Here is an 11,478-nt window from a genome sequence, read left to right as displayed (position 1 = left end):
CGAAAAATTCATTTGAAGTAAATTCCCCACCTCTGTCGGATCTGAGGCACTTAATTTTGTGACCTGATTCATTTTCAACCAAGGCTTTGAAGGATTTGAATTTTTCGAATGCTTCATCTTTGTGCTTCATAAGTCCTAACCAGACAAACCTGGAGAAATCGTCAATAAATAATATCAAGTATTCCTCTCCTCTAGGTGTTCTTTTCCTGAATGGACCACATGTATCTGTATGTACTAGCTCAAGAGGCATGCTAGCTGATCCTTCTTTCTCTGGAAAGTTAGTTCTGGTTTGTTTTCCAAACTGACATGATCTGCATATGGTGTTGTCAGGAATTTTGATATCTGGAAGATCGCGAACTGCCTGATATTTGCATGCTTTCCTTATTTGTGAGAAGCTTAGATGTCCCAACCTTCGATGCCATAACCAGTGCTCTTCATCCTTGCTCAGATAGCATTGTTGTTGTCCTTCTTCAAATATGTACAGATTATTTGGAGTTCTTTTGCCTTTGAGTACTGTTTTACCTGTATCAAGATCACGAACAAGACATCCATTTGATCTGAAAATAACCTCGGTTCTTTGATCACACATCTGGCTGACACTTAGAAGATTATGCTTCAATCCATCAACATACAAAACATTTCCAGCTTTGACCTTTTCTTTTAACTGAGCAATCCCTTTTCCTTTTATAGTTGCAGGAGTATCATTTCCAAAAGAGACTTTCTTTCCCTTTTGTAGAGCAGAATAAGATTCAAGTTTTTCTTTATCACCTGTCATATGCTTCGAACATCCACTGTCAATGTACCATAGATTTTCCTGTCCCTCTGCATAAAATGCTATTCCACATCTTTCTGTTTGAGGTTCCTTTATTCTCCATGTTTTGGTGCTTGAGGCTTGCTCCTTTTTCTGCTGAAACCTGCTCCTGCATTCAGATTCTTCATGACCAAAATTATTGCAAATAGAACATTCGACTTCATTTTCAAGAACCGAAAAGTTGTTATAGGTCCTTTTTGTAATCCCTGTCATACTTCTTTGTTTTTGAGCTTCCCTAGTCATGATTGTTTTATATGCAACACATTGAGCTGCTTTGTGACCAAAGTTATGACAAGAAAAGCATTGTCCATTGAAGAAACTTCTGCGGTTATCGAATCTACCAGCCGACTGATTGTAATTTCTATTTTCATCTATTCTTGGACCAAATTGAGAAGATTTACCTGTGGCTGGTTCACCCTTAAGATGGATTGCCCTTGATAGTTTCTGTTTGTAATTCGTCCCTGCTTTACCTGATGATCTTCATTATTCTTTTGCTCATTTCTTCTTGCTGCATCAAGATAACTCTTTGAGGTGGATGCTTGAGAGGTTTCTCCATTGTAGCCCAGACCTGTCTTGTTTAGAGGAGACCGCTGCACATTGATAATCTTATCCAAGGTTTCGGATCCTTTGACAAACTTAAGATTAATAGCTTTTGTTTTCTCAATCTCTTTTCTAAGACCAACAATTTCTCCTTCTAGTTTTTCAAGATGCTTTTCCTTTTCATCAATTTGAAATTGTAGAGTATCAATGATCACATTCTTTTCTTCTATACATCTCTTGAGTCTAGTGATTTCATCATAAAGGTTATCCACATCTATATCATCCATATAATCATCATCTTCAAATGCCATTAATAACTTATATTCATTACCTCGTTCATCTTCATCACTGTTTGATAGACCATCACTATCTTCATGGGTGTAGTAGCTTTTCTTATTTGCACTTTGTTTCTTGTTCCATCTAGCAGGTTCCTTTCCTTTATCCTATAAGGACATTTTGCAGCATAATGACCTACTCTTCCACAAGCAAAGCATTTGAAAGGTAGCTTACCTCTGAACCTTCCAGAAACCCTTTGAAGATTTCTGACAAAATTGGATTCTTCTTCCTCTTCTTCTGGAACATGGCTTGCTTCATAGTAATCTTCCTTGCCTGATGCCTTGAAAGCAGCTTCCCTTCTGTCTGATGGACCTCCCTTTCTCATTTCATAAGCAGTTAGAATTCCATGTAGCTGAGACATAGTGAGAACTCAGAGATTTTCCTTTTCTTCTATTGCAGATACTTTAGATTCAAACTTGGGGGATAATGATCTTAGAGTCTTTTCAACTACTATAGCCTCTTTTATTTCTTCACCCAAATTTTTCATACAATTAACAATCTCATCTACCCGAAGAAAATAATTAGCCACACTTTCATCATTATACATCTTAAGAGTCTCATACTGAATCCTGAGAGTTTGAAGTTTAGCTCGCTTTACCTGTTCATCTCCTTCATAGCTCGTGACCATTTTGTCCCATATCTCTTTTGCTGATTTGAAGTGCATTACCTTCATGAATTCTGTTTGGGATATACTTCCTAATAGAGTACTGACTGCTTTTGCATTTGTTTCATACTTCTTTTTCTCAGCTGGATCTGTAGGAGTAGCTGAAGGAAAAGCATAGCCTGTTTCTACAATGTCTAAAACTTCTGTACCAAGAGATTGAAGATATGCAGTAACTCTTACCTTCCAATAATTGAAGTTTGTCCCATCAAAAATCGGTGGCCTGATTGATGCTTCTCTCTCGTAGTTGCTCATGATGAACGATCTACCTTCAAGCGATCAAGCTTCTCTGAAGGACCTGCTCTGATACCAATTGTTGGAAATAATACTGAGAGGGGGGGGTGAATCAGTATTATCTAGCAATTTAACAAATCTTCCTTATTTGATCTTTGAATTATTCTTGCATATCAGTACCATAAAATAATGAGCATGAACAAAGAAAACAGATAGTCACACCAAAGAACACAAGATGTAAGGTGGAAACCCAATGTGGGTGAAAACCACCTGCTGCAATATGTCTCTATCTTCTTTCAAATTAGAAACTCCTTTTACAATGATTTTGTACTGGTGCAGTCCTTTACCAGTACGCAGGCTGCAACCTGCAGAGAGCTACAACTCTCTACTTCTTTTCATAAAGCATCAAATGATCATCCAGTACATAACAGTTACTGTCTACTACAGTTATCAGATCAGTAATAACAGAATTAACCCAGAACACCTTATCAACAGATAAATACAATCAATAGAACAGAGACGCAGTTTTTCCTTCTGTGGCCTGCGACCAGACGCAGCTAACCTTTTGTTACTCTGCGTCCAGACGCAGATATCCTTCTGCTGCGCTGCGTGCCCACGCACTGTTCTTTCAACTGCTCTGCGTTCTGTTGCTTCAGGGACGCATCCAGAAACACTATCGCGCCGCGTCTTTCTGCTACAGGGACGCACCCAAAAACACTATTGCGCCGCGTCCTTCTGCTACAGAGACGCACCCAAAAACACTATCGTGCCGCGTCCTTTGCTTCAGAGACGCACCTGAACCTTGATCGCTCTGCGTCCCCACGCAGATCTCCAGTTACTGAACTGCATCCCATACGCACCTGAACTTCGTCTGCCCTGCGTCCCCACGCAGGTCTCCAGATTCTGCACTGCGTCCCGGCGCGCTTTCCTTTCACCGTACCTGCGTCCCTTCGGGTATGAATGATTTCAAGAATTTAAGTGTAACCCAAACAGTCAGATCTTCAGATCTGATCTTGCGCCAAAGAGATCTCAGTCCTTCAGTAGATTCGCCTTCTTTAGATCTAGATCAGATCTCACCCAAAAGATATTCAACCAAAGACATTCTTAGCCAAATGATCTCCTTGCTTTATATAGGCAAGCTCCTCCTCAAAACATGGAACAATACCACGAGCCGACACGATAGAAACACAAAACCGTCGGCTAGATACCACACAAGAAACCCCCACGTGCTTTTTCTCTTCCTTGAAAGTGTGCACTGGGTGGACGCACCCCTGAACGGCTGGACTGCGTCTCTGGACGCAGATCCTGCATGGTGTACCTGCGGGTACGCACCTTCTGAACTGGTTTCCTGCGTCCTTCTTAATTTTCAACAAACTGAGAGCCTTGCCACGGGAGTTGCCATCAAGTACAACATCTGTAACATATAGCCATACCAGAAAAACATAATGCCAACATTCTTAGGGCGTACATCTTGCTTGGTCCAGTCTATGGGATTTGTCGCACCTGGGAGAGGCCCTTTACTTTGCTTGTGGATTTCATTAGCGTTGATTTTTGTGGTGTTATCTCCCTCGTCGTCATTATCATTACTATGGAAATCCCACAGCACATTAATTTGGGTTTCCTCCTCCAAGGGTTCTTCTACTTGGTATTCGTCCTCGTCTCCTTATTCTGGTTCGAGCTCCAGTATAGATTCTTCTTTGTTAAGGAGTGATCCAATAAGAGCCAACTCTTCTGTGTTTAGAGCCCCTTCATTAGGTGGAGCAGTCAATGCAATTTGACCATGACCACCTTCTATTTCCTTACGATAGAAAGGCTTGAAGGGCTTTTTGTTATTATAATCTCCTCCATTCCCACTTGTACTCTCTCCAGCATTTCTTTTCATATTGATGACTGTGTTTTTTAGTTTCTTAATGATTTGATGCAGACCTTCCACATCTGTGGTATCCCTTTCTTTGCCCTTAGCTACTTTGTTATCACTCCCATTGTTCTTCTTGGATGACTAAGAGGCTCTTTTCTCTTTGGTTGAAGGGTGGCACGCTGTGAGACTGATCATTTCATTCTCGACTTTCAATGCTTCATCGATAGCACCTTGTAAGGTCTGTGCGTTACTCCTTTTAACTCACATCGCTGTAGGGACAGGGAGAGTAGAGATATAGAATTCCATTAATACTTCTTCAGTAGGTCGAGCATTAGCCAGGATTTTATTAAACAAGGTTTTGAACCAGATATTAAAATCCTTGACCTTCTCTTAGGTTCCCATTTTTAGACGGGATAATTCTAAAACTAAGGCCGCAGGTGTTTTGTCATCACCAAACTTGTCTAAAAAGGCCTGCTGAAAAGCATCCGAAGAGGTGATTGACCCTATTCTTAAATTGAAATACCATGTGAAGGTTGCACCAGTCAAAGTAAAAGAGAATAGGTGACACACCACATCTTCATCGGCGACCCCCAACTTGCGCAAGGCTAGGAAGAAAGAGCAAATATGGTTATAAGTGGTATCTCCCCACTCAGGGTCGAAGTTAGGTAACACTCTTTCTACATTTTTGGGTAAGGGATGCTACTGGCTAGGTACTGCTACAACATCCTGTGCAAGCTAGGGAGGGAGTGCTCTCGGAGGAGGTGGAGGCTGATTCCCACCTGGAGGAGGAACGTTGGCCATATTATGGACAGGGAAGTTTTGGTCGGAGGCTTCTTCGTTAGGATTCTCAAGATTAAGTGAGGAGTTTCCTTTAAAACGGGAATCCTAGGGATTTCTTCCCAAGGGGTGTCGATAATTTGCAAATATTCTAGCACAATATCTTCGAGAGAAGTTGTTGCAGATGTATCTTCACTCAGGGTAAAGATCCTTGGCTTTCTCTTAGTTGTTGGAGGTAAAGAGTGAAATATGGGGATTTGAGAGGGGGAACGAGCGTAAGCCCGAGTAACCGTTCTGACTGGTTATTCCTGAGTGATAGGATACTCCCACAGTCTTTCTTCCTCGGGTGACCTGAAAACAGGACTTAGAGGGGTCTTTGTTTCTTCAAAATGAGGCTCTTTAAAATGTGTGGCAGGATCTCTCTGACCTTTACGATCCATACATCAATCCTTATGAATCCATGCATGGCACTTATAGATGAAATCTTGAAAAGCTGGGAACGGCGGTTCAGGCCCTCCTTCTAGCGCCAATTTGTTGACATGGCTAATGTGCGCAATGCCAACAAGGGGAACTAACTCGATCGCAAGCCCCAATTAGACCTTCTTTCATTTGGAATGGCTAGCTCCGACAGGTTTTAAGGGACCCCGTAAACTGTTTGAACATGTCGAAAGATTGCTTATGGGAGGAAGATTTCAATTAAATCAACAAAATAAAATAGCTAACCTCTATGTATTAAATCCTATCTATACTACTTTTAAGTACTCTAATCTAGTCTTAGCTATCCTAGTCTATCATGCAGAAGCATAATACAGAGGTTTAAACATCATATATATGTTCGGCAGGAGTGTGATAAAGAAGATTAAACATCATGTATACATTCAAGTCCAAATGAATCAATCGCTGAATTCACAGCTGGACAAGACTATATTAAAGCTAAATTTCCATCCAATCACTCATATAGGAATCCACATTCTTCTATGGAATTAAAACTTACAATTGATGTTTAACTTAGTTTCAAATCAGAGACCATTCACAAGTTAACCATGAAACTGAATCACATTCAATTTAACAAGACTAATAGTGAACTGTAAGTCATCAATATGCATAAATACAAATCATATTTACATTCATGCCAGTAATAACACTCTGATCCAAAACAATACAATGAGTATGAAACTATGGCTTCTCCTTGAACCAAACAGTACCCTTTATTCACAATAAATCAAAATTGTTTTTCTCCAAGCCAAAAAGCCCTTTCTCCTCTTTGGAGGTAATACTTATGCACACACCCCTGAATCTAGGTCTACCCTGCCTCTTCCTCTTCCCACTATATCCGATATGCAAATCGAGTACACATAGATAGGATCGTCAGTGTGATCGCTGACACGTAGAAAGCATAACAGCCGGATTGATTCATTTCCTAAGGAAGTGAACAGATGTTGGTAACAAGGGTGACTGTATGTTGCGCTCCCATAATGAAGACCGAGACAACCTTGCTTTCAAAATGTACAGGCCATGCGTGGGATCCCGACCCGGAATGCTTGAGGCCGAGCCTTCAAACACAACGCTTTTGTATATGGCTTTTTGAATCCACTCCTATTTCCTTTACTTCTCACCTGCAAGGATAGCTATCATTAGCTTCATGATTGCGAACAATATAACATAAATATTCACACATAACATACCACTGCATTCATTAACTTTTATAAACTATGGGAGTAAGCATGAAAAGGATGAACACATAAAACATAGGCAACACATAATCTCCCGCTCAATCCATAGGCTGGGCATGGTTTTCGAGGGATTCCTTGAATCACAATCGGGTATTGTCTCCTCTGTGGGTCACAGGACCCATGCCTTCCACCACCCCGATGTGTGATTACACTATCAGGACTCCATAGGCCGGCCTTTTGCACTAAGACCCCGTTCCTTTGTTATATTGTGAAATTTGAAAAACATGGGAAAACACAGAAAATTTTGCCCCCATCACTTAGGCCAAACCTTAAACTTTATATATTCGGGCATATAATCATCACCGGGTCCGGCTCTCACCTCTCCGCTAACCGCATGACCCCTGGGCTCCGCTGATATGCGATGTGCGATGGGGCTTTCGGACCCTATATATATATATATATTGTGGTTCATCACGCTGTCGGGTCCGGTGCCTTATGGCATGCATTTTGCGCGCAGATTGAATGTGATAAGCGAAAGAGGGAGGATATATGTATTTTGCAAAGGGTTTCCTCTGTAAAGGGATTATAACGGGACAATGATGCGATGAAGGATTTTGAAAGCTAAATAAATCTCGATGAGCATATGAATGAAGGGCTTAAGAAGGTTATGTGTGAGGGATTTGTTAAGGGGATTTAACCATTTGTGAATGGAAGATTTGGCTCTTCATAGAGTTAAAATCTCTGGGATGAAAAGGATCATTCAGAGAGATGATAGATTAGACTTATAGGGGACCCACTCAAAATTTGCTATCAGAGCATGTTGTAATAGGGTGGTAGTTGTGGCCACAATAGGTAGAACTATTGAAATTCTTGGGAATTGTACTCTTTAGCCTCAGCCTATGGTCACATGGCCAACAACAGCTATGACCAAAAGTGTAACTAAAAAGGGGCTATTAATACCTCAACCACTAGGCTTCATCCTTTCAACTATTTTCTCTCAATGGAGTGTAATGAAGACTACTAGGTAAGGTACCCAATATTGGGAGTTGTCATTAGATGGGACTAGAGTGTTAGGTATTAAGGTATTGAGATTTTTGAGGTCGGGTATTAGGATATTGAGACCCAACTATCAAGATTTCCTCCTGATAACAATGATTTCCAATAAGGTAGTTTACATGGCATGCTAACATGGTGATGACATGGAAAAGTGATGTGTCATTCTAATGTGGAAGAAGTATATACTAGATTATGTGGCATGCTACCATGGTGCTAACATCCCATGTCAACGTGGTAGGAGGATTTAGTAGGATGACATGGATCATAGTGCATAGTGAAGATGAGGTGGTAGCCAAGTGGCTAAGGTGGAGTGGACATGGAAACTAAGCCTTGTGAATTGGGAGATCAACTATCAAGTGTTGGGCTTTCAAGAGGTTAGGAGCTCTGTATCAGATTTATTGTTTGCTAATAACAAAACTCAACATTTTTGTTAGCTACTAGAGTTTCATTTCCCATTATTTTGACCAAGGTATATTAACTGTTGAGTTTTGGGTTTCAAGAGTTTGAAACTTCCATATTAGGATTACTCCACAACATATATAACTTGAGATTCCATTAGCAGTTAGAGATTAGATTTCTTACTATTTGACTACTACATGTTGGAAATCAAGCTTTAAATGCACACTAGGAAATAAATGATGCAAAGGTGGAGTTTCGTCTATTGATTATATGTCTATTGAATTGGACTTAGGTCAACATGAAATAAATAAGCTACATGTTGAATTTTTACCTAGGGATCCAGTTGGCTAATAGGGAAACCAACGGACTAGGCAGGACATCATGGTTATTGATATGACATTGTACAATGGTGACATGTGGGAAAATAGATACCATGTATATGACACATGGAAATTTACGTGTTGGAATGGAGGACAATATTGAAATAGGAATAACATTGTGTCCAAAGTTTAGAATAAGGTGAAATTTATTTTGTTTGAAATCTATTGGTGAGTAGAAGACACAGTAGTCTTAGAAGTGAGTTTTTGGGTGGTTTAAGAAAGAGGATTTTTATAACCTTCACTTCCTTAAGGTTATATAGGAGGTTGGGCCTAGATACCCTACAACCTTAATCAGATATTCATGCCTTTCCTTTTTTTGGAGGCTTCTTATTTATTGGGAAAATCATATTTTTCTATACATCTTTCCACATAGCTTAGCAATAGTTTCCTACTAGGTTACATGATTTTTGACTATATGTTTCCAAAAATTAGCTAGAACTTCCAAAAAATAGAGTAGAGAACAAGGAATGGTTTCATTTTGTAGTTGAAGGGAATTCAAGCTAATCTTTGTCTACATGTTGAATATATTGGTAAATACTAACCCATATGTTTACTAATACAATGATGTTATTGCAATTCATATGATATATTTTTTTAATTTTTCTAAATAAATATTAAATGATTTATTGATTACGATAATTTTAGCTTATCCTTTGTACGTGCATGTAGCGGAGCTTTTACACTAATGTGGCAAGAATTTTTTTGTAATCGATATTGGTCCTCATATATGTTCCAACTTCAAATCTGACTAGAATGAAGGCACGGACTGATGGATGTATAGAAACTGTAATCATATTGATGGTGCTTTAGTACTTACAATTGGATCTTTGTATTTTTTTTTATTTACAAAGATCCTTCTCTGCACTCCTCAGTACCTTCCCATCTCTCAAGACTACCTAATACCCATTATCTTTAATCCTCAATTTCTTCATCAGTTCAAGTTTCTTGTCTTCACTTCTATTTCCGAATAGCTCATTGAGGGTCTTCCGCATAGAAAAGGGAGTCTCTTTTCCATTTAGTTTCTAGACTATGTGGTCCCTCACACCCTCCAGGATGATCCTCTTATCTCTTGCTACACCCTTCTTCCACTCTGCTAGATCTTTAGCATCAGATGTTGGAGGCTTCGGGATATCATGATATATGAATTCCTTCAGTTGATTATCTTCCAACACTTCCTCCATCCTTTCCTTCCAAGAAATTTAATTTGATCTGCCCTCGAGGGCATACTCGAGTCTCAATCCATAGAACGACATCCTACGAGCTCTGAAGCATGATTCTAAAAATTTTATTCACCTACAAGGACAACTTCGAATTCTTTTCTTTTATTGTGATTCCCACTCTGATACCATGTATAAATCCTTGTAGATTGAAACTTCTAATTGTAAGTTACTAAAACAATAGACTTGAATATACTTTACCAAATACGGAAAAAATTAACGATCGTGAAATCACGAAGCATACAAGAGAAAGAATTCAATCGACACATTACATAATTATTTCCCAGGGAAATACATAGCTAAAAACCCTTGCTATCTGTATATTGCATTAGTCAGAAAATATGAGAAGATTACAATTCTTTGCTCAAGCCCGAGAATCCTGTGCACTATCTCTATCTGTCTCACTGCTTCCTAGACAAGTCTAGGCCAATACTTAACCAAATTTTGATTTTCCCAAGTCCCTATTTCCTTGCAACGTTTAATGAAGAATTATGCTCCTATTTAATATGAATTTTCCTCCATTGGTTTTCACGGTTCCTTTAGGCTTTTCCTCTGACTGCATGCACCATCTATACAATTCGGATAATAATACAACTGATAATAAATTTCCCTTGAACTCCAATCTCAACTAGCTAAATCTCAGATCTGACAGGAATGAGTTATTTATGACTAAATTATCAATTAACTAGTTGAACACATGAAGCAACACCCCACTCTTAGACCTCCTACTAGTTCCTCCAACAATTGAAACTAGTGTAACTGACTTTAACTTAGTTAAATTGAATTAATTAATTACAACTCAAAATAAACTCAACAACGGATCCTATAAAGTAGGAGACACTCTACATGACTCAAATTAGACCCTTAACTCGAATTAACTGAACCAACTTAGTGAAACTAACTTATTTAACTCGTACAAGTTTTCTTGTGATGTGAAATTACAATTTTCGCCTAATTGAATTCAAGTACAAAATTAATTTAGGAATTTCTTGCTGCATTTTCAACAACATAAACATATTCAAGAATATTCTAATATGAACTCCCATCCCTATTTTTTGTGTATTCAAACCAATATATAGAAGTGGAGCAATTCAAATATATTTAATTAAATAACATAAATTAAATGAATAGATGCAAAAAAAATTAATGCGTTGATGACATCTTGATAATGATATTTCAAAGTTAAAATTCAACAAGTGATACATAGTAGCTAGTATGCCATTTGTTTAAATATAGCTAAATTAAAGTAAAAATAATTGAATTCAAATTAGTGTTAAGGTTTAGGATCAAGTCAATTTATGTTTTACTAATTGGTAAATTGAAGTATTTTGTTAATTGTAATTCTACATTGTGGTGGTGGAGAATCCAATTCTACAGAGCCAAAATAATAATGTATTATTGTAGTGAAAGTGTTTTTGTTGATAATGTTGTCTAGAAGGTTTTACATTTTCTATGTAAATTATAGATAAATATATTTTAAAGGCGTAGTCTAACTTATAGACGAAAAAACCCTTTTCATCGGAATTTAACAAAATC

This window comes from Pinus tabuliformis, chromosome 1_2 (genome assembly GCF_031772625.1).
Source record: "Pinus tabuliformis cultivar Carrire ecotype Pingquan chromosome 1_2, CPIR1, whole genome shotgun sequence".
NCBI lineage: Eukaryota > Viridiplantae > Streptophyta > Pinopsida > Pinales > Pinaceae > Pinus > Pinus tabuliformis.
This window is presented reverse-complemented; position numbering follows the sequence as displayed.